We start from the raw sequence: 27,817 nt of genomic DNA, 5'->3' as shown, positions 1-27,817 counted from the left end.
ATAATGACAGAAAACTTCCCCTACTTGGTGAAAGAAATAGACTTACAAGACCCAGAAGCCCAGAGAGTCCCAAACAAGAACCTAAAGAGACCCGGACCAAGACACATCAAAATTAAAATGCCAAGGGCTAAAGACAAAGAGAGAATCTTAAAAGCAGTTAGTTACCTACAAAAGAAAACTCATATGACTATCAGCTGATTTCTCAACAGAAACTTTGCAGACTAGAAGAGAGTGGCAAGAAATATTCAAAGTGATGAATAGCAAGGACCTACAACCAAGATTACTCTCCTCAGCAAAGCTATCATTTACAGTTGAAGGTCAGATAAAGAGCTCCACAGACAAGAAAATGCTAAAGGAGTTTATCACCACCAAACCAGTATTACATGAAATGTTGAAGAGTATTTTTTAAGAAGAGGAAGACTAGGAAGAAAAAAAGATAAAAATATGAACAATCAAATGGCAATAAATACATATCAACAATTGAATCTAAAAATCAAAGTAAACAAACAAGAAACCTAATGAACAAAATAAACTGATGAATAAAATAGAATCAGAGACATGGAAACATGGAACAGACAGATGACTCTCAGAGGGAAGCGGGGGGGTGGGAAAAGATTAACCAAAGATCTTATATGCATATATGGACACAGTCAATAGGGTGGTGAAGGCCTGGGGCAGGCGGGCATTGGGGGGATAGAAGGGGGACATCTGCAATACCCTCAGCAATAAAGATTTTTTAAATAAAAAATACAAAGCTGGACATCAAATCTTTGATCAGAAACCACTATTATAACTATCTGTATTGGCGATTTTTATCTTCCTATATCTTTCCAAGGATTATATAATGTAGTGTGTGCACAACCATGTATTGTTATTTAATTTTTCCAGAGTATACAATTTCCTCCAATTCAATAATGGATGAATAAAAAGCAAATCCCAGTCACAATACCTAAAATGTTAAACATTCTTTCAGTGAACCTTACTCCTACACTTCAATTAACAAATGTGTATTGAGCATATAAATGGGTATGATTCATCATATACCTTCAAAGAACTAGCAACTTAGCCGGGGTAGAAGACAAGAAACTATGTGGTGAAATAATAAGATGGTAATACAAAAGGTATGGGAAAGGACATACAGGATTGTATCCATGGACTACAGAGAAAGAAAATTCTATCAGAATGAATTTTAAAAGATGAACAGAACTCCCATTGTGGGAGTGAGGGAAATAAAGAGTGTCTTGAGCAGAGAAAATACGATAACAGGAAGCCTCAAGGTGGAAAAGAATAGCACGGATTCAAAAAATATTAAGCAATAAACATAGCCAGAGTGTAGGGAAATAATAGCACATAAAACATAAAAACATAATTGTATAACCTCAGAGTTCTCAGTAATCGAAACAATCTGCTAAAATTTAATGCATAAACCCCTCAAACTACATAAACAAAAGGCCGGAGGAAGCATATCCAGCATGGGAAAGTAAGGCACTCCAAAAGTCTGATCCTCCGTAAAAGTAATGAGAAGACTGGTAAAATGCAAACTCAACTTTTTCAGAAATTTGAAAATTAACCAAAGGCTTGCAACAATCCAAGAAACATTTATCCAACAAAAACAGCTGACTTTCAGTAAGCAGAACAATATTTATGGCATTTTAATTCTCCTAATTCCCTTTACCCAGCTCTGTGGAAGACTTGGAAACCAATCCTATCTAATGAAAAGGGAATATGCTAATTGAATGTCACACATTCACAAAATGGCAGCGCCCACAGCCAATAAGGAGGGAATATGCTAATTGACTGTCACACCCTCAAATATGGTGGCGCCCACAGCCACAAGATGGTGTGCCTGGTCCCCTCAGCCCCGCCAGAGCACCTGCCTCCAGAGTCCCCCAGTCCCCTCCACCCCACAGCCATCCAGGGCCAGCCCGAGACGCAGGCAAGCCTTGGATGATGGCTGCCCAGCCACCCAGGGCTGGACTGAGGAACGACCAAACAACTGAACAAGCAGGCTGCATGGGGCAACCAGGCCGGCAGGGAGGTTAGTGAGGTATGAACAAACGACTGAACAGCAGGCTGCGTGGGGTGACCAGGCCGGCAGGGGGGGCAGTTGGGGGTGACCAGGCAGGCAGGCAGGTGAGCGATTAGGAGCCAGCGGTCCATGATTGTGAGAGGTATGTCCGACTGCCGGTCCAGGATTGTGAGGGGGATGTCCGACTGGCATCCCCCGAAGGGTCCCGGATCGGAAAGGGTGCAGGCTGGACTGATGGGACACCACCCCCTGCATAAATTTCGTGCACCAGGCCTCTAGTAACCTCTAAGCATGGTAGCTGTGAAGAACAGCAGCCCAGCAACTATTTAAGAAGAATAGGTTAGGAGCTCCCCCAAACCCACATCTCCAAAGAACTGTCACTACTTAACCTATCTGGAAAAGCTACATTCTCAGGGCTTATCTTTATTAGACCTGAATCAGAGCACCCTCAATGTGACAATTCCTATGCCCAGGGCATTTGTTAAAAATATTGAGACAATTTATTTTTATTGTTTTCTTTTCTTTGTAAGTTGTGTTTATTTGTATTTCTGTACCCAAAATACATGTATATTTTATTTTTATTGAATTTCTCGGGATGACATTGGTTAATAAAATTATATAGTTTTCAGGGGCATAATTCTATCATTCATCACCTGTATTCTGTATTGTGTGTACACCACCCCAAGTCAAGTTTCCTTCCATCACCATTTATCCTCCCTTTACCCTTTTCTGCTTCCCCTACTCCCCTTTCCCTCTGGTAATCACCATACTATTGTCTGAGACAATTTTTAATTGAACTGTTTTATTTTTAAGATTTTTACATTGCAATTGACATTCAATATTACTTTACTATCAGATGTATAACATAGTGGTTACAGATTTATATAACTTATAAAATGATCTTCCCAATAAGTCTAGTACCCCAGACACCATAGTTATTACAATATTATTGATTACATTCCATGTGCTGTACTTTACATCCCCATGACCATTTGGAACTGCCAATTTGTACTTCTTAATCCCTTCATCTTTTTCACGCATCTCCCCAAGCCCCACCCACCTGGCAACCATCAGTTTGTTCCCTGTATCTATGAGTTTGTTTCTATTTTGTTTGTTCACTTCGGGTTTTTTAGATTCCATATTAAGTGAAATCATATGGTATTTGTTTTTCTGTTTGACTTTTTTCAATACCCAACAAGGTTCATCCTTTTTGTTGCAAATGGTAAGATTTCATTCTTTTATGGCCAAGTAATATTCCATTGTACATATGTATCATATCTTCTTTACCCAGTCACCTATTGATGAACACTTAGGTTGCTTACATATCTTGGCTATTGTAAATAATGCTGCAGTGAACAAAGGAATGCATACATACTTCTTAATAAGTGTTTTGGATTTCTTCAAATAAATACCAGGAAGTGGAACTGAGTCATAAGGTACTTCTATTTTTAACTTTTTGAGGAACCTCTATACTGTTTTCCATAATGGCTGTACCAATTTGCAATCCCACTAACCGGTTCCCTTTTCTCCTCAACCAAAATTTGTTGTTTGTGGATGTATTGATAATAGCCATTTTGACAGGTATGAGGTGATATCTCATTTTGGTTCCATTTCTCTGATGATTAGTGACATTGAGCATCTTTTCATATGTCTATTGGCCATCTGTATGTCATCTGGAAAACTGTCTATTTAGGTCCTCTGCCCATTTTTAAAATGGAATGTTTGTCTTTTTTTGGTGTTACCTGTATGAGCTCCTTACATATTTTGGATATTAACTCCTTATTGGATGTATCATTGCCAAATATCTTCTCCCATTCATTAGGTTACCTTTTCATTTTGTAGATGGTTTCCTTTGCTGTGCAAAAATTTTTAGTTTGATTTCATATGTGTGGGTCTTGATTTTTTATTCATTCAGCCACACTATGTCTTTTAATTAGAGCATTTAATGCACTTACAGTTAAAGTGATTATTGATATGTATGTAGTTATTGTCACTTTATTATTCATATTTTGTATCTTTTTTTTTCTTCTTCAAGAAATCCCTTTAACGTTCCTTGTAATACTGGTTTGGTCGTGGTGAGTTTCCTTAGTTTTTTTTTTTATTGTCTGGGAAGCTCTTTATCACTCCTTCAATTCTAAATGATAGCCTTGTTTGGTAGAGTAATCTTGGTTGTAGTTTCTTTGCTTTTCATCACTTTGAATATTTCCCCCCATCAGCTGACAGTCTTATCAGGCTCCCTGGTATGTAACTAACTGCTTTTCTCTTGCTGCTTTTAAGATTCTGTCTTTGTCTTTAACTTTTGGCATTTTAATTATGATTTGTCTGGTGTGGGCCTCTTTGGATTCATCTCATTTGAGACTCTTTGGGTTTCCTGAACTAGTATGTCTATTACCTTTGCCAGGATAGAGAAATTTTTATTTTATTATTCTTCAAATAGGTTTTTAAATCCCTTGCTCTCTCTCTTCTCCTTATGGTGTCCCTATAATGTGAATGTTTGTATGCTTGAAATTGACACTGAGGACTCTCATACTATCCTCACTTTTTGAATTTTTTCTTTTTACTGATCTAATTGGATGTTTTCTGCTGCCTTTTCTTATAAATCACTGATTTCGATCCTCTGCTTCATCTACTCTACTGTTCTTTTCAGCTCATATATTCCTCATTTCAGTTATTGTATTCTCTTATTAAAATTTAATAATATTTATTGTTCAGATTATTACAATTGTTCCTCTTTTTTCCCCCCATAGCTCCCCTCCACTTGGTTCCCACCCCACCCTCTGCCCTTACCTCCCCCGCACTGTCCTCATCCATAGGGGTACGCTTTTTGTCCGGTCTCTTCCCACACCTGCCACACCCCTTTCCCCCGAGAATTGTCAGTCCACTCCCTTTCTATGCCCCTGATTCTATTATATTCACCAGTTTATTCTGTTCATCAGATTTTTTATTCACTTGATTTTTTTATCTTTACCTTTTTCTTCTTCTTCCTCTTAAAGAATACCTTTCAGCATTTTATATAATACTGGTTTGGTGGTGATGAACTCCTTTAGCTTTTTCTTATCTGTGAAGCTCTTTATCTAACCTTCAATTCTGATTGATAGCTAACTGTTTTTCTCTTGCTGCTTTTAAGATTCTTTGTCTTTTGCTCTTGGCATTTTAATTGTGATGTGTCTTGGTGTGGTCCTCTTTGGATTCCTTTTGTTTGGGGTTCTCTGTGCTTCCTGGACTTGTAAGTCTATTTCTTTCACCAGGTGGGGGAAGTTTTCAGTCATTATTTCTTCAAATAAGTTTTCAGAATCTTGCTCTCTCTTCTTCTGGCACCCCCATAATTCAGATGTTGGTACGCTTGAGGTTGTCCCAGAGACTCCTTACACTATGTTCAAATTTTTGGATTTTTTCTTTTTGCTTTTCCGGCTGAGTGTTTTTTGCTTCTTTGTATTTCAAATCTTTGACTTGATTCTTGCGATTCTCTAGTCTGCTGTTAGGTCTCTGTATAATATTTTTTATTTCAATCAGTGTATGTTTAATTTCTAGTTGGTCCTTTTTCATATCCTCAAGGGTCTCGCTAAATTTATTGGCCTTTTCTAGGAAATTCTTGAAAAACCTTATAACCGTGGTTTTGAACTCTATATCCAGTCGTTTGCTTTCCTCCATTTCTTTCATTTGTGATCTGTTTCTTTGTCTACACATTTTCGATGCTTCCCTGAGTTGGTAGAGTAGCTTTGTGTGCTAGATGTCCTATAGGGCACAGTGGCTCAGCCTCCCAGTTACCTGAGGTGAACACTCTTGGTGCACCACTTTGTGGACTGTGTGGTCAGCCTTGTTGTAGTTAAGTCTTGATTGTTGTTGGTATCACTGGGAGGAATTGACCTCCAGGCCAATTGGCTATGAGGATTGGCTGTGTCTACGCTGGGAGAACTTCTGTGCTGGAGACACTCTTATGAAACAAGACTTGCAAAATTGCTCAGCTTGGATGGGGCGGAGTTTCAGGGCGGAGCAGACAGCCTTGGTTTCCCGTCAACCCTGCCCTATGAGGCCCTTGGGTCTCAGTGTCCCTGGGTAATCACTGCAAGCACCTCTAAGAACAAAGAATACAGACTTTACAGAGTTAGACCCAAAAAATAACAAAACAAAAAGCGACAACAAACTTTGGTGGAGAAGGGTTTGATTTCCAGGGTAGCCATATTATATTATTTAAAGTGTCAATTTTCAGCTCCGCTGGCTTGGCTTGGTTGTTGGGCATCAACCTAAACCAGGAAATCATGGTTCAATTTTCAGTCAGGGCATATGCCCAGATTGTGGGCTCTATCCCCAGTGTGAGGCATGCTAGAGGCAGCCGATCAATGATTCTTTCTCACCATTGATGTCTCTGTCTCTCTCTCCCTCTTCCTTCCTCTCTGAAATCAATAAAAATATATTTTAAAAATACAGTATCAATTTTCAACAACAAAAACAACTATGAGAGACATAAAGATATAAGAAAGTATTGTCCAGCCGAAACCAGTTTGGCTCAGTGGATAGAGCGTCAGCCTGCGGACTGCAAGGTCCCAGGTTCGATTCCAGTGAAGGGCATGTACCTTGGTTGCGGGCACATCCCCGGTGGGAGGTGTGCAGGAGGCAGCTGATCGATGTTTCTCTCTCATCGATGTTTCTAACTCTCTATCCCTCTCCCTTCCTCTCTGTAAAATATCAATAAAATATATTTTTTTAAAAAAAGGAAGTATTGTCCATACACAGGTGGAAAAGTGAAGTCAATAGAAACTATCCCCGAGGAAGCCCAGATGTTGGAGTTACTAGACAAAAACTTTAAATCAAATCATCTATTGTAAATACGTTCAAAAAACTAAAGAAGACCATATCTAAATAATTAAAGAAAATTATGAGAATTATTTATAATAAAGAATGTCAAAGAGAAATTCTAGAGTTGAAAAGTACAATAAGTGAAACAAAAAATTCACTAGAGGGGCTCGACAGCAGATTTAAGCTAGCAGAAAAGTCAGCTAGCTTAATAGATAGATCAATTTCTAGTCTGAAGAATAGAAAGAAAAAAAATGAAGAAAAATGAACTGAGCCTCAGACCTGTGAAATATCATCAAGCATACCAAAATATGCATAAAGTCCCAAAGACATAAAGAGGGGAAAAAATCAAATTTATATAAATAAATGGCTGAAAACATCCTAAATTCAATGAAATATATTAAACTACCAAGGAACTAGATAAACACCAAATAGTACACACTCAAAGATATGTGCACATAGACACATTATAAACAAAATGACAAAAGCTAAAGACAGGATCTTGAAGGCACCAAGAGAAAAAGGACTCATCCTATCTAATAAAAAAGTAATATGCAAATTATCCATCACTCCGCTACACCCACAAGTCACGCCCACCAGCCAATCAGGAGGGAATATGCAAATAAACCCAACCAAGATGGCTATGGCCACAGAGAGCAGGAGGGAGGCTTGGGTTTCCCCGGCAATGGAGGAAGCCAAGCTTTCCGCCTGCCCTTGCCGGCCTAGGCCTCCACTCAAGGCTACAAAGTTTCAATGACAGAAGATACATAAACCCAAACAGAAATGGCGGCAGCCACAAAGCTGGAAAGAGCAGGAGGCTAGGGTTGCCCGCGGCGATGGAGGAAGCCAAGCTTCTGCAGCCCTGGCCGGCCCAGGCCTCTGCTTAAGGCTACAAAGTTTCAATTATAGAAGATTCATATATCCCAACAGAAATGGCTGCCACACCAGAGCAAGCAGAAGGCTTGGCTCTGCTCCAGGCTACGAAGTTTCAATTGTAGAAGATAAATAAACCCCAGATACCAGGGCCTCCACTTGGGTCGCCAGGGGGCGTGGCCGGCCTGCAAACCACCACAGGCCCCTCAGCCCAGGACACCCCACACCCCTAGGGAACCCCCACCCTGATCCGGGACATCTTTCAGGGCAAACCAGCTGACCCTCACCCGTGCACCAGGCCTCTATCCTATCTAATAAAAGAGTAATATGCAGATTGACCATCACTCCAACACACAAGATGGCTGCCCCCATGTGGTCAAAGATCCTGCCCCCATGTGGACACAAGATGGCCACCACAAGATGGCCAGCAGGGAGGGCAGTTGGGAGGGACCAGGCCTGCAGGGGAGAGCAGTTGAGGGGGACCCAGGCCTGCAGGGGAGGGCAGTTAGGGGAAAACAGGCTGGCAGGGGAGCAGTTAGGCATCAATCAGGCTGGCAGGGGAGTGGTTAGGGGGTGATCAGGCTGGCAGGCAGAAGCGGTTAGGGGCAATCAGGAAGGCAGGCAGGCGAGCAGTTGGGAGCCAGCAGTCCTGGATTGTGAGAGGGATGTCCGACTGCCCGTTTAGGCCCGATCCCACCATCTTGGTTTCTCCTCGGGCTGTCTTTTAATTTAGACATTAAAACGGGCAGTCGGACATCCCTCGAGGGGTCCCAAATTGGAGAGGGTGCAGGCTGGGCTGAGGGACACCCTTCCCCGTGCACGAATTTCATGCACCGGGCCTCTAGTCTATATATATAAAAGCCTAAGTGGCCAGCCAACTGGCCAACCGACTGCTATGATGTGCACTGACCACCAGGGGGAAGACGCTCAATGCAGAAGCTGCTGAGCTCCGGTGACAAACCCGGAACCAGAGAGGAGGTAGCTTAATTCCAGGGTGCATCACCTGAGAACCACCCTCTTGTAATCCAGGACCCCTTGGGGGATGTCAGAGAGTCAGTTTCGGCACGACCCCCACAAGCCAGGCCGAGGGACCCCACCAGTGCACAGCACTGGGCCTCTAGTCACATATAAAATCCTCAGTAAGATAAACAGCTGACTTCTCATGGAAAACCACAGAGGCCAGAGGCAATAGGATGACATATTCATGGTGCTAAAAGTACTACCAATCATTAATTCTATACCTAACAAAACCATCCTTTTAAAAATAAAGGATAAATTAAAACATCCCCAGTAAACAAAACTGACAAGAACTGTTGTACAAAAAATAAAGGGAGTCATTAAGGCTAAAATGTAAAGACATTGTCAGTAACCCAAATCCACATGAAAAAAAATAAACAGCACCAATAACAATAACTACACAAATAAATACAAAAGATAGTATAAACTCATGTTTGTTTCTAAATATTTTCTGTTTCTATCTAAATTAAAAGACAACCCGAGGAGAAACCAAGATGGTGGCATAGGTAAACACCTAAACTGCTGCCTTGCACAACAATTTCAAAACTACAACTAAAAGACAAAACGGACATCATCCAGAACCACAGGAAAGCTGGCTGAGTGGAAATCCTACAACTAGAAGGAAAGAGAAAAGCACATGGAGACTCAGAGGAGCTGCAAAAGGCTGAGGTACAGAGACGCGTGCGCACAGAGAGGATGGGCGGCTGAGTGCCTGGCTGGCTATCCCAAGCGGGAGGGAGATGGAAGCTCCCGACTGCACTGAACCCCAGTTCCGGGCGAGACCCTGGGGATGCAGACTCAAACGGGGGGAATCTGGACTGTCAGGAAAAGAGAAAAGCACACGGAGACTCGGGAGCTGTGAAAGGCAGAGGTCCGGAGGCACGCGCGTAAAAGCGAGTGGAGAGGACTGACTGCTGAGTGCACCGCTGGCTTTCTCAAGCGGGAGGAAGACGGAAGCTCCCGACTGTGCTGAACTCCAGTTCCGGGCAAGTTTCTGGGAACCCAAACCCATTTGGGGAGAAACTGGACTGTCTGGCAGCGGGCGAAACTCTAGGGCGGCTTTCTCTCAGAGGTGCTTGCAGCGATTACCGAGGGACCCTGAGACCCAGGGGCCTCATAGGGCAAGGCTGACGGGAAGCCAAGACTGTCTGCTCCGACCTGAAACCCAGCACCATCCAAGCTGAGCACAGAGGCTTTTGCAATTTTGCAAGTCTTGTCTCATAAGGCTGTCTCCAGCACAGTTCTCCCGGCTTAGACACAGCTGATCCTCACAGCCAGTTGGCCTGGAGGTCAATTCCTCCCAGTGATACCAACAACAATCAAGATTTAACTACAACAAGGCTGTGCATACAGTCCACAAAGGGGTGCACAAAGAGTGTCCACCTCAGGTAACTGGGGAGGCTGAGCCCCTGTGCCCTAAAGGACACCTAGCACACAAAGCTACTCTACCAACTCAGGGAAGCAGTGAAAATGTGGAGACAAAGAAACAGATCACAAATGAAGGAAATGGAGGAAAGCAAACGACTGGATATAGAGTTCAAAACCACAGTTTTAAGGTTACTCAAGAACCTTCTAGAAACCACCGATAAATTCAGTGAGACCTTCAAGGATATGAAAAAGGACCAACTAGAAATTAAACATACACTGACTGAAATAAAAAATATTATACAGACACCCAACAACAGACTAGAGAATCGCAAGAATCAAGTCAAAGATTTGAAATACAAAGAAGCAAAAAACACTCAGCCAGAAAAGCAAAAAGAAAAAAGAATCCAAAATTTTGAAGATAGTGTAAGGAGCCTATGGGACAACTTCAAGCGTACCAACATCCGAATTATGGGGGTGCCAGAAGAAGAGAGAGCAAGATTCTGAAAACCTATTTGAAGAAATAATGACTGAAAACTTCCCCACCTGGTGAAAGAAATAGACTTACAAGTCCAGGAAGCACAGAGAACCCCAAACAAAAGGAATCCAAAGAGGACCACACCAAGACACATCACAATTAAAATGCCAAGAGCAAAAAGACAAAGAGAGAATCTTAAAAGCAGCAAGAGAAAAACAGTTAGTTACCTACAAGGGAGTACCCATACGATTGTCAGCTGATTTCTCAACAGAAACTATGCAGGCCAGATGGGAGTGGCAAGAAATATTCAAAGTGATGAATAGCAAGAACCTACAACCACCGAAACCGGTTTGGCTCAGTGGATAGAGCGTCGGCCTGCGGACTGAAGGGTCCCGGGTTCGATTCCGGTCAAGGGCATGTACCTTGGTTGCGGGCACATCCCCAGTGGGAGGTGTGCAGGAGGCAGCTGATCAATGTTTCTCTCTCATCGATGTTTCTAGCTCTCTATCCCTCTCCCTTCCTCTCTGTAAAAAAATCAACAAAATATAAAAAAAACCTACAACCAAGATTACTCTACCTAGCAAAGCTATCATTCAGAATTGAAGGTCAGATAAAGAGCTTCACAGATAAGAAAAAGCTAAAGGAGTTCATCACCACCAAACGAGTATTATATGAAATGCTGAAAGGTGTTCTTTAAGAAGAGGAAGAAGAAGAAAAAGGTAAAGATAAAAATTATGAACAACAAATACATATCTATCAACAAATGAATCTAAAAATCAAGTGAATTAAAAATCTAATGAACAGAATAAACTGGTGAATATAATAGAATCAGGGGCATAGAAAGGGAGTGGACTGACAATTCTCAGGGGGAAAGGAGTGTGGGGGATGTGGGAAGAGACTGGACAAAAATCGTACACCTATGGATGAGGACAATAGGGGGGAGCTAAGGGCAGAGGGTGGGATGGGAACCGGGTGGAGAGGAGCTATGGGGGGAAAAAAAGAGGAACAATTGTAATAATATGAACAATAAAGATTTATTTAATTAAAAAAAGAAAAGAAAAGAAAAAAGACAGCCCTACTGGCATGGTGCAGTGATTGTCGACCTAAGAACCAGGAGGTCACGGTTCGATTCCTGGTCAAGGCATATGCCCAGGGCGTGGGCTGGATCCCCAGTGTGGGGCATGCAGGTGGCAGCTGATCAATGATTCTCACTCATTATTGATGTTTCTATCTCTCTCTTCCTCTTCCTTCAATCAATAAAAATGTATTTAAAAAATAATAATAAATTAATTAATTAATTAAAAGACAACTGCCTATAGCAATAATTTTAAAACCATTAATGGGCTTTTAATGTAAAATATGTAATTGAATGACAATAAGAATACAAAGGAAAGGAAGTGAACAGAACTCTATTAAAGTAAAGGTTTTACACACTATTGAAATTAAGTTTGCATTAATCCAAAGTAAATTGTTTTACAATATTCATTGTAATCACCAGGAAAATAAAGAAAAGTTGTAAAAGAAATAATAAGCTAATTGAAGTATACACTGAAAAACCCTATATAATAAAAGCCTAATATGCTAAGTGTACAGTCGGCTGTTCGACCAAAGAGTAATATGTTAATGATATGCTAAGGCTGCTCAACTGCTCGCTATGATGTGCACTGACCACCAGGAGGCAGACACTCTAACCAGTAGATGAGCTTGCTGGTGGGGTCTGTCCAATCAGGACTGAGCGAGACGGACCAGACACTCCCTGGAGCCCTCCCTGTCTGGCCAACCTCCTGAGTCCCTCCCCAGCCCAGATCATGCACCGGTGGGGTCCCTCAGACTGGCCTACACCCTCTCGCAATCTAGGACCCCTCAGGGGATGTCGGAGAGACAGTTTCGGCCTGATCCCGCAGGCCAGGCCGAGGGATCCCACTGGTGCACGAATTTGTGCACCAGGCCTCTAGTATTTAATAAGGAAAGCAGTACTGAAGAAATAGAGAAACTAAAAAGAAAACAAATAGCAAAATGGCAAGACATACAGAAAACAAATAGCAAAATATAAATCTAAATGGACTGATAATTACATTAAGTGTAAATGGATTAAACACTCAAGAGGTAAGAAAGACTGTGCAAGTATGAAGGACCTGTCAGCAGCCAAGAAACAGCTGGTCAGCTTGCAAAACTGTGAGTTCATGATGTGTTACATTATTTACCAAAGTAATTTATTCAGCCAATTTTCATCAAGTTTCTAAAATATATCCAGCAGTAGGTAAGGCAGTGATGAAAAGATAAATAAGGCACTGTGATATAATAATTATTATAGAACAAAGTATAGTATATTAGGTCTTAATCCCTGGTTCCTAGACAGAGCCCTATAATCCTTGGAATTTCTTATTATACACAATAAGTCGCTTTCAACCATATCTTGGAGAATGGGTTTGGTTGCCAAAGGAACCATCCCCTGACCTCCAAGGAGAAAGGGGCTGTAGATTAAGTTAATTACCTATGGTCAATTATTTAATCATTTAGGTCTGTGTGATAAAGCCTCCATAAAAACCCTAACTGAAGCGTTTTGGAGAGCTTCTGGACTGAACACAAGATACTGGGAGGATGGCATGGCCAGAGAAGGCATGGAACTCCATACCCCTTCCCATATTTTGCCCTATACATCTCTTCCATTTGCCTGTTACTGAGTTACAGCCTTTATAATAAACAAGTAATGACAAGTAAAGACCTTTTTTATTTTTTTATTTCTGTGAGCCTTTCTAGCAAATTATCAACCTGAGGAGGAGGTTGTGGAAAGCCCCAATTTATAGCCAGTTGGTATAAATTAAAGTACAGGTCACAACCTGAAACTTGCTACTGGCATCTGAAGTGAGGTGACTGAGTTCCTCCTGGTCTGATCTGTGCAGTCTGCAACTAACTCCAGATAGTTAGTGTTATAATTGAGTTAAATTATAGGACACCTAGTTGGTGTCTAGAGAGTTGGAGAAATGCTTAATGTAAGGGGAAAACCCACAAATTTAGTATCAGAAGTGTTATTGTGTAATGTAGAGGAAACAGTAATTTATTTTCAGGCATGATCCCAGACCTCAAGAAATTCCTAGTCTTGAAAAAAATGGACCCATGAGAAATAAGTTAGAGAAAATGTGATCATAGGTACATGTACTTTAATATGGTACATGTACAAAGTACCACGAAAATAAGCAAGTAATCATGCCAACAAAAATGACATTCATCCTGATTTTTAAAGGATGAGTTAAATATTATAATACCTTGGGGTTCTATCACTCCCTCTTTGAGCTTTCAGCCCAGTTCTCAGCATTAGCTGCGTATTATTTACCACCACATGGGAAGCATTTTTTAAATGACAAGGTCTGGCCCCACCCCAGACCAAGTGAATCAGAATCTCTAGAAATACTTTGATCCCCTCATCCTTACACTTTAAAAGCTCCCAAAGTGGCTTTAAATTAGTGCCTGGGTTGAAAATGGCTGACACAGACGCTGTTTAGAAAAAAAACATAGCATAGGCCTCAACCAATCTCCTGGCAATGAGGAGGGAAAGAAAAGGATTACAGGTGGAACAATAGGATCTACAACAGACTTAATGTCAGGAAGAGGGTTCTAAGCTTTCTAGGGTAAAGACCTTAAAATAATGTCTGTGTATGTGTTTGAGGGGACTATGAGTAGAGGGAAGGGAAAGGAAAAGATAATCAAGTTTAAAGTACCAAGTATCCAGTATATTTTTATCCAACAGACAGATGAAAAAAAGAAACACACGAAGTTCAAGAAAAATACATCTTTGAAAACCATAAATATACAGGTGCCATTTGAAGCCATGAGAAAAAGTGTAACACACAAGGAAATTAAAGAGAACAGAGAAAATAAAAAATGAAATTCTAAAGAATATCACATTAATCTGAAGGAACAAAAAGAGGGAAGCATCAAGGGAAGGTTTTGTTTTTGTTTTGGATGTGGGCTGAGAGAAAAAACGAGAATAAAGTGGGAGGTCAGAGATGTTAGTCTTAGATAGGAGGACTTTCTCTGATAAAAGAAAAGATCAGAAATCAGATAGGTACAGGCACACAGGAAAATGAGACCCTTAAGAGTTCAGGGCCAATGCCCATCAATTTCTTCTGTGAGATAGGAGGCAAAATAAGCAATGAAAGGAACTCAAGAGTAGGACAAATGGTTAGAGGAGAATGGTAAAAATATATGGACAGCCCTTTAGGCTTTTAGTACATAAGAGGAACCTAAAGGGCAAGTCATAGCATATCCAGGCAGTGAGAGTAAAGTTGGAATCCAGTTAAGAACAGCACCAGCAGCTCAGTTACACGATTGTCTCCAGCCTGCTCTGGAGATCCCGGGAGTAGGAAAAAAGCCAAGTGTTTGATTCATCCAAGCTTGGAGACCATCATAGAAATGTGGCAAGAATGGCTTGAGGCCAGTAACATTGCTCTTATAATTTTAAAAAGTCAAATTTATATTATTCTTTGAAAAATGGACTGCAGCTCTTTCCTCTGATAGCCAGAAAGTGTGTTCTGGGCCAGTGCCCAAGGGGGGCAGTTGAGAGGTTGGGGGGCAGTTGAGTTGGGGGGGGGAGTGGGCGTGTTAATTACTTTTACTTTAGAGGATGTGTCAGAATCGTCACTCCTAAGCATTTTTTAAAAATGTATTTTAGAGAGAGAGGGAGGAAGGGAGGGAGAGAGAGAAACATGGATGTGACATTGGTTGCCTCCCATATGCGCTCTCACCACGGGGATAGAACAGACAACCTGGGTATATGCCCCTGACCAGGAATCAAACCCCACACAGGACTAGCTCCAGTCAACTGAGTCACGCTGGCCGGGGCATTTCCTAAGCATTTCTGATCCCTTCAGCAACTGACTCCAAAAAATCTAAACCTGATTCCTCCAAATTCTTAAAGAATGAAAATTCACCGCAGGACTGGACTAGCAGAGAGAGAAACACATTAAACACTTCTTACACACAATGCTAATTTCAGCTATGATGTAGGGGCCTTTTCCTCCTAAAAACTGATGGGGATGGGGAGGAGGGGATAAGGGGGGAAATTATATTGCAAAGCTCACTAAGAATTGCTGACAACACCAATTAATATAAAATAGTGTAAAAGAGTAAATATAAAATACAAAACAATATATAACATAAAGATCACACTTGGAGTTCACGAATTCATCCTGCCATCACCCATAACACTCTTCAGGGAGTGGGTTATCTCTGTGGATACTGGACCTCCTGCTACCACCAGCTACCACCATCTGGAGAGTAAGCACAAAGGCCTGGAAGGAGTCTAAAAGACTAACATGTGAGCATCCACCATGCGCCAGACCTACTGTGTGCCAGGCTCCGGGCAAGGCACTTTACATGCTATGGTTGCAACACACTTAAAGACGAATCAAGATGTCAAAACCATAGACCTGACATACAGGAGAGTATTACAGTGACTGAAGGTTTAAAGTGTAAAGGAAGAAGTGTTCACTGAGGTGGTTGGTGAAAAGTGAGGGGAGAAGAGGGGCGTTTGGAAAGGAAGGCATCTGGGAGCAAATGGGCAAGACCCAGGACACCTGGTTGCGGGAGAGGGGGATGTAGAAAGTACACGGTATAAGGAGCAGGGATAGGGGTGAGCCTGCAGAAGCGAAGCCCGGTAGAGGCAAGGGCAGAAGTCCGATCCCGGCGGGATGATGGGAAGAGAAGGGGTCTCATCCTTCGAAGGCGCACGAAGGAATGCGGGGAAGCGGGGGGCCGGGAAGCGGTGTCAGCCCGGAGAGAAGGAAGGGGAGAAGCGGGAGGCCCACCCCGGCGGGGGGCCAGCGGGCGACCCAGAAGCCGAGACCCGGAAACCCTGCCCCTGGGGGAAGGGGGGTGCATGCAGGGGCGGCCCGGCCACAGTGTGGGGCGCCGCGCTTGGGGGGCGGGACTGGACAACTGCCCCGGGGCAAACCGGGAGATGTACCGGCAGAGGCGACGTGGGGCCGAGGGATGCCCGGCCGGAGCCGGCCGGGATAGGGCGCCAGGTGGGCGGCGGCGGGCGGGTAGCGGGCCGCGGCGAGCGCGGCGTCCCCCTTACCTGGGATGAGTGAGGAGCCGCCACGCCGCCTCCCCAGCATCCTGGGCTCAGCCGCTTCTCCCACCGCCCTAGGCGGGGGCCATCCCGCCCGCCCGGGAGCCCGCCCTCACGGCCAGGCGCCAGCAGCGGCCAGCTCAGCCCAGCCCCTCGGACCAGCGCGACGCGACCCGCGCCCGCGGCCGCCTCAACAGCGACTCCCGCAGTTGCTGCCTTGGTGCCGGCCGCGGAGCTCCCGGGCGGGCGCGGGATCACACGCCTGCGGGGATTGGCTGCCTGGGCGATGTGTCCGTCTCTCTGATTCGTCAGCTTCCCAGGCTCCCCACCGAGAAGGCGGAGCTGCGCCGAGTCCCGCAGGCGCTGAGGGGCGGGGGTGGGTCTGACGTTGTGGTCGGGCGGGTGCCCCGCGTCTCTGCGAGTGCGCGCTCCTCGCAGGGACTCCCGGGGCGCCACCTGCTTGGGCGGGTTGTTGCTGGAGCAACGGTGTGCGTGGCCTGGATGGAGGGGAGACGAGCGGAGGTGGTTGTCCGCGCGCAGCTCCAGCCCTTTACGTGGGTGGCCTTCTTCCGTGAAACCCGGGGACAGAGCTAGAAAAGAGCTTTTTCGGGAAGCCCCCCTCTCTGTCCACTGCTTCAAATACCAACCATGTGCCCGCTACTAGCAGAGGAGCTTTCATCTCATAGGACATAACTCACACATGCAAATAGATTCCAGTTATATTCCCTGCCACACAAAAGTGTAAATGAGTGAGCAAATTCTGCCCCTGGTACAGGGGAGAGGAACTGATCCCTGAAAGGAAGGCAGAGAGGGAAAAGAGAGGTAAGGGAAAGAGCTGAAATTTCACAACTGAAAATTAACTGTTCACGTTTATAATGCCTTCTGTGAAAACGAATAAAAGGAGCCTTGGCCATAGCTCAGTTGGTTAGAGCATTGTCACCACCATATGCCAAGGTTGTGGGCTCCATCCCCATTCAGGGCACATACAAGAATCAACCAATAAATACATAAATAAGTGGGACATTATCAAGTGATACCTCTCTCTCTTTCTCTCTCGCTCGCTCGCTCTCTCTCTCTCAAAATGAAGTAGGAAGACCCTGAAGAGGGAGTGCTCAGGCACTAACCACTCACTGCACCTTGCAGACTCCCAGAGGAAGGAGCTAATGGTTCTCACAAGGAAGAAGCACACTTTACTACTGCAACCAGCAGGAGGAAGATTTTCCCCTTGCCCAGCAACAACCCAGCCATTGAACAGCCATAACCACCCTGAACTCTGGCTCTCTTCTGATGGACTTTCCTTCACAGCATTCTCTCCTAACTTCCTTTTCTTTATAAGGGTCATCTCCTTCATTCTCTTGCCTGTGGTTTGCCATAGCTTGCATATCCTGAATTGCAATTCCTCTACTATTCCTGAATAAACCCATTTTGCTGGTAAAATAACATTTTTATTTTTAAGGTTGACACCTCCTACAGGCATATCCATACCAGGTTCTGTCAAAGCAATTATTTCAACTCCATGAACATAGATTGGAGAAAGTATGCACTTAGGAATCTAATAGCTGTGTTCAAACTTTCTGTCTACCATCTTGGAAGTTCTGTTATCTATAGAATGAGGTCTATAGAATATGTGTCTTAGAGAGTTACTGTAAAGATCCAATGAGGTCCATACAAAGACTTGTGCAGAAATGTTCATAGCAGCATTCTTCATAACAACCAATAAAATGGCAACAAACCAGATGTCCATAAACTGATTAGTGAATAAACAAAATGTCTTATACCCATACAATGAAATATTATTTAGCCATAAAAAGGAATAAAGTTTTGATACATGCTACAATGTGGATGAATCTTGAAAATATTATACTAAGTGAAATAAGCTAGTCACAAAAGACCACATATTATATGAGTCCATTTATGTGAAATGTCCAAAATAGGCAAATCCATACAAGCAGAAAGTAGATTTGTGGATGCCTTAGGCTGAGGAGATTGGAGAGAAATGGGAAGTGACTGCTAATGGGTATGGAGTTTCTGCGGGGTGATTGATGAAAATGTTCTAAAACTGATTGTGGTGATGGCTACACAATTGTATTAATACTAGAGGCCCGGTTCACGAAATTCATGCAACGGGCGTGGGGGGGGGTGTCCCTCAGCCCAGCCTGCACCCTCTCCAATCTGGGACCCCTTGAGGGATGTCCGACTGCCCAGCAACAACCCAGGATGTCCTACCGGGATCGGGCCTAAACGGGCAGTCGGACATCCCTCACACAATCCAGGGCTGCTGGCTCCCAACTTCTCACTTGCCTGCCTTCCTGATTGCCCCTAACCACTTCTGCCTGCCAGCCTGATCACCCCCTAACCACTCCCCTGCCAGCCTGATTGATGCCTAACTGCTCCCCTGCCAGCGTGTTTGCCCCTAACTGCCCTCTCCTGCAGGCCTGGTCCCCCCCAACTGCTCTCCCCTGCAGGCCTGGGTCCCCCGCAACTGCCCTTCCCTGCAGGCCCAGTCACCCCCAACTTCTCTCCTCTGCCAGCCTGGTTACCCCTAACTGCCCTCCCCTGCAGGCTTGATTGCCCCAACTGCTCTCCCTTGCAGGCCTGGTCCCTCCCAACTGCCCTCCCCTGCTGACCATCTTGTGGCGGCCATCTTGTGTCCACATGTGGGCAGGATCTTTGACCACATGGGGGCAGCCATCTTGTGTGTTGGAGTGATGGTCAATTTGCATATTACTCTTTTTTTTTTTTTTTTTTTTTTTTTTTTTTTTTTAAATATATTTTATTGATATTTCACAGAGAGGAAGGGAGAGGGATAGAGAGCTAGAAACATCGATGAGAGAGAAACATCGATCAGCTGCCTCCTGCACACCTCCCACTGAGGATGTGCCCGCAACCAAGGTACATGCCCTTGACCGGAATCGAACCCAGGACCTTTCAGTCCGCAGGCCGACGCTCTATCCACTGAGCCAAACCGGTTTCGGCGCATATTACTCTTTTATTAGATAGGATTAGATAGGATAGAGGCCTGGTGCACGGGTGGGGGCCGGCTGGTTTGCCCTGAAGGGTGTCCTGGATCAGGGTAGGAGTTCCCTTGGGGCATGGGGAGGCCTGGGCGAGGGGCCTGTGGTGGTTTGCAGGCTGGCCACACCCCCCGGTGACCCAAGCGGAGGCCCTGGATTCTGGGATTTATTTATCTTCTACAATTGAAACTTTGTAGCCTTGAGTGGAGCCAAGCCTCCTGCTCGCTCAGTGGCTGCCACCATTTTTGTTGGGATTTATTTATCTTCTATAATTGAAACTTTGTAGCCTTGAGTGGAGGCCTGGGCTGGCCAGGGTGTGCAGAAAACTTGGCTTCCTCCATTGCCAGGGAAACCCAAGCCTCCTGCTCACTCCGTGGCCACAGCCATCTTGGTTAGGGTTAATTTGCATACTTGCTCCTGATTGGCTGGGGGCGTGGCTTGTGGGTGTAGTGGAGTGGTGGTTAATTTGCATATTACTCTTTTATTAGATAGGATACTAAAACCACTGAATTGTGTACTTTAAGTAGGTGAGTTATATGGTATGTGAATTATATCTCAATAAAGCTATAATTTTAAAAATATCAGATGAGATAACAAACCACTGAAAGCCCCTGGCTTTGGTGCCTCCCTGAGAACAAGGGTTCAAGATATCTAACTTGGTCTTTTTCTCTTTCAATTGGAAAATCTTGTAAGCAATTTGATCTGAGGAAATTTAAAGAAATACCACCATGATATTTTTCTTTGGAACACCTAAATCAAATGAAGATGATTTGATACAATCTGTTTTGGGGATCACAAGTTCATCAAAAGAATATGAGCAAGGTCAGCAGGCAAAGAGCAAGGGAAAGAAAGGGAAGGAAGGAGGTAGCACTCTATAAGGTAATTGTGGATAGACCCAAAGTCATTCAACCAGCTTTAAACATCAAGGGCTATGCCCCATTCCACCTCCTGTATTCCAGACCCCTTCAAGAAAAGAGCTCACCTGACCTGAGTAAGCTGAAGCCACTGCCAGCACCACTGGGCATCAATCCCTTCAACACAGCCCCTGCCAGGCTCTCTCCACAAACCAGAAACGCAGCTCTGAGATGACCGTGGCACTGCTCAGAAAATTCTTCACCACCTACACGACCCAACCGCAGAAAAGAACTGAGCAGCCAGGTTTGGGGGTGGGAGGGAGCGCTAGCACTTGTAACTCACATATTAAACTCTGAAAACAAATTCCAGGCAAGGGCAAGAACTGGACACATCCCTCCAGTGACATCTGGCAGAGAGGTTGGCTCCCTGTCTGTCACATGGCAGGTTGTCTCCCTGAACAAGACAGCTTCAGGTGGCCCCAGGGACACATTGTCTGTGGCAAGCAGCCGGAAGCTCCATCTGAAGCAAAGCCCAGGGTCACTTGGAAACAAGCTTTTTCTGCTTTCTAAATCTACCCGCAACTCATGTAGGATATGTACTGAGGGGAGCCGAGTTCTGCCACTACAAAACATGCCTTTTGGGGAGATACTGATTATTTTAAGCTGGCTATTTTTAAGATGCAAAGACTCGGGAAGGACTTTGACCTTCCCCCTAACTGCCTAAAAGAATTTAGATAACTCCAGAAAAAGATCTGTCATCTTTGATAACTATAGTTCAATATGAACTGGTGTGTAATGGACAGGGAGGGAGCTTTGCTCAAAGTCCTCGCTGTGTGCCATTGTGTAAAGATGGCCCAGCAAACATTTGTTTACCAAACATTTGAATTGCCTTCTTCCCCTTTGAAGTCCCAAACCACACCACCATCAGCTAACTCAAGATGGCAAATTAGCCTCAACTGCCCAGTTTGTCCTCAGGCCCTATGTTCTTATGGAAGCCCTCGTATGTACATACATAATTAAATTTGACTATTTTCTCTCGTTAATCTGTCTCATGTCTCCCTCTCAGAACTAATAAGAAAAAAAGACTTCAGCCCTGGACAGTGTGGCTCAGTTGGTTGGGTGTCGTCCTGTGCATTTGATGCCCAGGTTGCAGGCTCCATCCTGGTAGGGGGCATGCAGGAGGCAGCCAATGGATGTTTTGCTTTCACATCAATGTTTCTCTCTCTCCCTCTTTACCTCGCTCTCTAAAAATCAGTTTTTAAAGCTTTTTAAAATAGACTCCAAAATATACTCTTAAGTGAAAAGAACAAAGTTAAAAACAGCATATATAATATGCCCATTGTGTTTTGTGTGTTTTTTTAAAAATGTATTTTGTTGATTTTTCTTACAGAGAGGAAGAGAGAGGGATAGAGAGTTAGAAACATTGATGAGAGAGAAACATGGATCAGCTGCCTCCTGCACACTCCCTACTGAGGATGTGCCTGCAACCAAGGTACATGCCCTTGACTGGAATCAAACCTGGGGCCCTTGAGTCCGCAGGCCGACGCTCTATCCACTGAGCCAAACCGGTCAGGGCCCCATTGTGTTTTTGTGATTTTCATAGACAATCTCCAGAAGGATGCACAGTAAACTAGCAACAGTGCTTGTGTCTGGGAGGAAAGTGGAGGGACTTGGGCACAGACTGGGAAAGAGACTTACTTTTCACTCTATATAATGAAATTTTGTGCCAGGTGCTTGGATTACCTATTCAGAATGAATAGGTAACTTTTTAGGAAAAGAACTCTCTCCAGGATAACTCACTGTCTCAGCACATATGAACATCTGGTTCACATGACATTTCTATGTTTCTGTGTAATTTAATGTGCCTCATGTTGCATACACATATTCTGAACATTCTGTATCTGTTTTTCCTCCCAGGCTTACCTCCTCCAGGTGATAGAGCTCAGATTCGGATAACCTCACATGAAGGCACAAACACTGTACCCCCTGACCAATAGGCCATTCTAAGGGCTCAGAGCTTGTTTCTCCCGAACAGCCCCGGCAGCCCCAGGAGGGCCAAGGAAAGAAAGGAAGTGGACACATGCTGACACCCTAGTGAGAGCCCGGAAGCCGCTGCCCTCTACCCAGCCTTTGCATAGCTTCTGCCTCGGGGATTCATCCCCCAGGACAAAGGCCCAGCCAAGGGGACCCCTCACGGCAGTAACCTCTCCTCCTGGAGGGAAAGTCTGTGCAGCACACCTGGAAATGCTCAGGCTTTGAGGAGAACTAGAGGCAGCACAGCCCTCCACACTTTCATTTTGAGGGTGGTTGGCTGTGCTTTGGTGTTTGGAAGGACAGACGTGTAGCACATCTCGCTTCGTGGCATTTCCATTCCCAGATCTGGCCTGGAGAAAGGCTGGTGCGGAGATGGGAGGTGGAGGGGATGGGGCGACCTCAGAAAAAGAAAATTGGAGAAGAGAACCATGCCAGGTCCTACTTTTTTATTCTCTATCCCAGACCCAAGGAGCTAGAAATGAAGGTTAAGAAGCAAAGGGTTTGAACACAGAAAGAGGAGAGGACAGGCTACCTTTGAAATGCAAGTGCAGGAGCAGAGATCTCTCAGAGAACACAGACATGGCTGTGGGAGGAAGTGGAAAAGTGGGGACAAAGGAAGTTCTTAGGGTAAAGGCAGAAATTATGAGGACAGAGGTAGTTTGTCTGCCCCAACCTCCACCCTGTCCCCTGCATAGTGCGTGACACTAAATGAATGAATGAATGAATGAATGAATGAGAGAATGAATGGATAGATGGTTAGCAAACGCTGTGGTTATCAATGAAGGCCACCAGAGCAAAGCAGAGGGGGACACAGGAAAGAGAATAAGAGGGAGCCCAGGGTCCTACCTGGAAGGGAGGGAGACAGACTCCAGGTAAGGGCTTCAGGGCCAAAGATCCTTGATAGGGAATTGAGGGTAAACTTTCACTTGCCTTAAAATGATCCCAAAGCCCTGGCTTACTTGGGACAAGTTAAACACTTACCTGCAGACAGCATCAAAGAGCCAACGAGCTGCAGGAGACACCTCACAATTCTCTTGAAGCTTGTGGGACAGAGGGAGTTGAGACAAAAATAAAACGGGGATACAATTCAAAGAAAAGGGGGGAAAGGCAGCATGCTTCCTCACTTTCCCCACCTCTAGATCCAGGAAAACTGGCTAGGTCAGGCCCCTCAGCCACATCAGCATTTTAAAACGAGAATCCAGCCGAGCCTATGAGCAGGCACTTTCCAAATGGCTACGGAATTCCTGCACCTTCCAAAAATACCTCTTCATGCAACTCCTGCCAGGGAGAGAGGGCCACATGCCCAGGCTGGAACCAACCAATTGGCTTCCTGAGCCCAGGAGCTACGCTCACATGCTCTGCAGACCCCAGTTACAGGAAATGCCCACTGCTCAGTGGGTAAACACAGCCAGGCAGCTACTGGTGCTGAGTCGAAGACTGGCAGCAAAGCATCCTCTAGTTCCACTTCTGACGAAAGAGATCATATGACTGCGGGGAGTGGTTTCCAAGCCTCGCTATGCATGTCAACCACCTGCGCAGCTCTGTAAAAGCACCAGGCCTCTGGTCAGTTTTATGAAGCAGAAGCTCTGGGGGGACAGGGAAGTGGCATGAAAGGGACTCCAGAGAGGCCAGTTGGTGATATTCTGCGTCCTGACCAGGGAGTTACCTGGTTTGTTCACTTTGTGAGAATTCATCACACTATTTACCCATGTGCACTTTTCTGTGTTTGTTATACTTTATTAAAAAATATATATCCCAGGTGAATTCTGCTCCCCTGCTGTGCTTTAGAACCACTGAGTCAGAGGTCCAGGGTGAGAGCCTTGGGTTACACAAGCGATGCTGGGTGCTTTGAGTATGGGCTGAAGTTGCCACCGGTGTTTGCCTCCCTTCCCGGGCAAGTGGCTGACCGACAAGGGGAAAAGGTCCAGGGAGGGGAAGGAGTGGAAAGGGAGGTGCTCCTTCTCTGCCCACAGATGCTGACCAGTGACCAGTGTAGACCAAAAACAGCCGCCAAGCCTGTGACTTGTCCTGTACCTCATGCACGGCGTAGACAGAGCTTATTCAGGCCCCATGTTACCTGATTCAAAAAGGCAATTTCCTCCTGTGGCTTGGTTTCCCTCCCTGGTTAAAGAGAGAAACCAAATTCTAGCCACCCTTCTGGGTTCTATGTAGCTTCTATGCTACTCCCAACAGAATCTGTATAACTCCAGCACATGAGATTTCCCAACGTCCTGTACCAGGCGCTGTTCTAGGCACTAAGGATGCATCAGTGAACAAGTCAGTCCCTGCTGCACTGATGAGTTTATAGCTTCATGTGGAGCCTGACATCCAATTACATCTGAAGGTGATTAGAATTCCCCACCTCAAAAATATGCCACTGTGGCATAGCGATTCTTTTGAGCTGAAAGCAATTAAGAAACAGAAAACACAGGAGTTCTTTGTCCTTTTTTTCTGCCTGAAGCAAGGCATACATTTCTCTTTTGTAAAAGACATGTTTCCATTTGAAAATTGGTGAAAGAAATACCAGTTACTTAGATATGCAAATGACAACATCTGCCTGGCAGAAAGCAGCCATGATTTGAAACAACTTCTGATGAACGTGAAAGAAGAAAGTGTCAAAGCAGGACTGCATTTGAACACCAAGAAAACAAAACTCATGACTATAGGAGAAATACACAGCTTTAACATAGACAGTGAAGACACTGACATTGTTAAAGATTTCCCTTACCTTGGCTCAGTCCATTCAAATTGAGACTATAGCCAAGAAATCAAGAGAAGGCTGAGATTCTGAAGAATTAGACAAGATCACCAAGAGCAAAGATGTGTCCTTAGGTGCTGAGATCACCCACATCCTCATAGTCACAGTTTACTATGAACAGAGGCAAAAGTTTGACAGTGAAGAGAACTGATAAGAAAAAATAAAAGATTCATTGGAAATATGGTGTTGGAAGGGAGCTCTATGGATACCCTGGACCAGCAGAAAGACAAGTAAGTCCTAGAGCCAATTAAGCCTGAAACGCCACTGCAGGCAAAAAATGACAAAACTGATGTTATTGTACTTGAGGCCCATCATAAGAAGGCAGGGTTCTTTGGAAAAGACAGTAATGCTGGGAAAATAGAAGGCAGCAGGAAAAGAGGAAGACCAAATATGAGGATTGACTCCATAGAAGGAGCCATAGGCATGAGTCTACCGGAGCTGAGCAGGGCTGTTGAGGACAGGACATTGTGGACATCAATCATAGACTCACCAGGAGTTAACTCAATGGCAGGTAGCACAAAGGTGCCCCCCACCTATACCAGAAAGAGGAGAACAACTTGGAGATAGCTCTGACCAGCTTATCATGACTTGAGTCTTCATAACAAACTGTGGACGAAAAAGGGGCCACATACTGAATCCAACAAGCTGATGGGAGGCCTGCATGGTGAGCATGACCAACTCAGAGACCTAAAGTAACCACATAGGATGGTCTGAAATGAAAACTTCTTCACTAAAAGTGAGTCGACCTAGGCTAGAATCTTCCCTGACAAAAATCAGTCTTTACCTTAATTGAGCCTGTTTATTGTCTTTTTGGAATGGCAGAGTAATTCCTTTTTTCCAGATCCCTCAGAGCACTATCTCCCACCAGAACGAGACCATGAACCCCTCACTGTTATCTTGTTCTTTCAAATACAATGCTGTGCATGTTAATTAACTATTCTATACCCACCAATATAAAAGAAGTAAGTGTCTATCCATTTTACTTTTTTTAAAATATATTTTATTGATTTTTACAGAGAGAAAGGGAGAGGGATAGAGAGCTAGAAACATCAATGAGAGAGAAACATCGATCAGCTGCCTCCTGCACCCCCCCCCCCCCCACACACACACACTGGGGATGTGCCCACAACCAAAGTACATGCCCTTGACTGGAATCGAACCTGGGACCCTTCAGTCCGCAGGCCGATGCTCTATCCACTGAGCCAGACCAGTTAGGGCCATTTTACTTTTTATCTAATCTCAGAGATTTCCCCAGTTTTGCTTTCTCCCTAATCTATCACCAATGGATTTTATGTAACTGGCTTACATCTTGCCCTTTGATTCTGATATATAAAATAAGTGGCAAAAATGCCATTTTTCCAGAGCATTTTCTGAATCCATTGAAATTTTGATTCCTAGCAATTGTCATCAATTTGACTAAAATAAACTCAAAAATTCTCTGCAGGTTTGGATGTTTCTTATATCTACAAAACCTTACCAAATAACCTTTATCTTCCATTAGTTGCCCACATATATTTAATTTACCACACTTTACCACTCCTAGAAGCCCAAAACCTTCCCCTCCCTTTCTCCTATTATGTGAGGAATATAAACCTTTAACTCTAACCTTAAGTAGGTGCCAGCTACTTCCTTTGTTGGTTCCTTCCTGTGTGCCTGGGCAGTAAACCTTTGTCTGTGAATCTGTTGTTTGTCTATTTCTCAGGCCCTGGCCACTGAATCTAAAGGTAGAAGACAGGTGTTGTCTTTCCTACCTGTACTTAACAAAAGCGCTCAAGGCAATCAGACTTGCTCACACTCAGAGCAACCAGGTTTCCATTTCTGTTCCTCTAAGCTTTCCACCTACCAACTTTCACATCACACTGCAAATGCCAGGTCCACTCAGAAGGGCCTCACCCAGGGGTGGGCAAACTTTTTGACTCGAGGGCCACAATGGGTTCTTAAACTGGACCGGAGGGCCGGAACAAAAGCATGGATGGAGTGTTTGTGTGAACTAATATAAATTCAAAGTAAAGGAGCGGAGGGGAGAGCAAGAGAACCCTCCACTCTTTCGGCTCTGAGGGCCGGATAGAACAGCCTAATGGGCCGGATCCGGCCCGCAGGCCGTAGTTTGCCCACGGCTGGCTCACCTCTGTGACGCTTATGGCCTGTGCTGTGCCCCAGTTTACACCTTTCTTGAGGCATTTCTCCCATTATGCTTCCCATTCTTATTCTTAGTGTATTCATCTGTTTCTCCTCCCTCACCCTCAACAGGAAGAAAGCAGGGAAAGCAGCTGCAGAGAGCAGGGAAGTCAGTGTGAATGCCACACTGGGAGCTGAGCTATAGCTGAGTTGTGGGTGGCAGGAACCGCACACCCCTTCAGGGCCACCAGGCCCCTGCACGCCCCCCCTTGCTTAGGGGGGAAGGGCATTTTACTCCCTGCACATTCCTCGCAGCACCCAACACTAAGCTGGGCCCATAAGAGGCTTTTGAATGTTTGTTCAGATGGATTAATTTGAATGATAGGGGAAAAAATCATCAATTCATTTTG

The 27,817-nt window shown here is 44.5% G+C and overlaps 1 protein-coding gene and 1 pseudogene across 2 annotated transcripts in view; both read right to left on the bottom strand.

Annotated features, from left to right (window-relative positions):
• The window catches only part of TPST1 (tyrosylprotein sulfotransferase 1), an 87,444-nt gene extending 70,575 nt beyond the window's left edge, over nucleotides 1-16,869 (bottom strand). The window contains exon 1 of the mRNA XM_080681759.1: nucleotides 16,636-16,869. The gene's annotated coding sequence lies outside the window, so the exon portion shown is untranslated. The remainder of the gene's footprint in view (nucleotides 1-16,635) is intronic.
• LOC308252707 (PCI domain-containing protein 2-like) overlaps nucleotides 1-24,570 on the bottom strand; it is a 28,416-nt pseudogene extending 3,846 nt beyond the window's left edge. Inside the window, exons 1-3 of the transcript in view lie at nucleotides 24,566-24,570; nucleotides 23,513-23,571; nucleotides 16,636-17,219 (exon numbers count right to left, since the gene is read on the bottom strand). The product of the transcript in view is annotated as a PCI domain-containing protein 2-like (transcript). The remainder of the gene's footprint in view (nucleotides 1-16,635; nucleotides 17,220-23,512; nucleotides 23,572-24,565) is intronic.
• Nucleotides 24,571-27,817: the final 3,247 nt, after the last annotated feature.

Source organism: Plecotus auritus, assembly GCF_963455305.1.
Source record: "Plecotus auritus genome assembly, chromosome: 7".
NCBI lineage: Eukaryota > Metazoa > Chordata > Mammalia > Chiroptera > Vespertilionidae > Plecotus > Plecotus auritus.
Note: the sequence above shows the minus strand (reverse complement) of the source record. Positions and strands in the feature narration are given on the sequence as shown.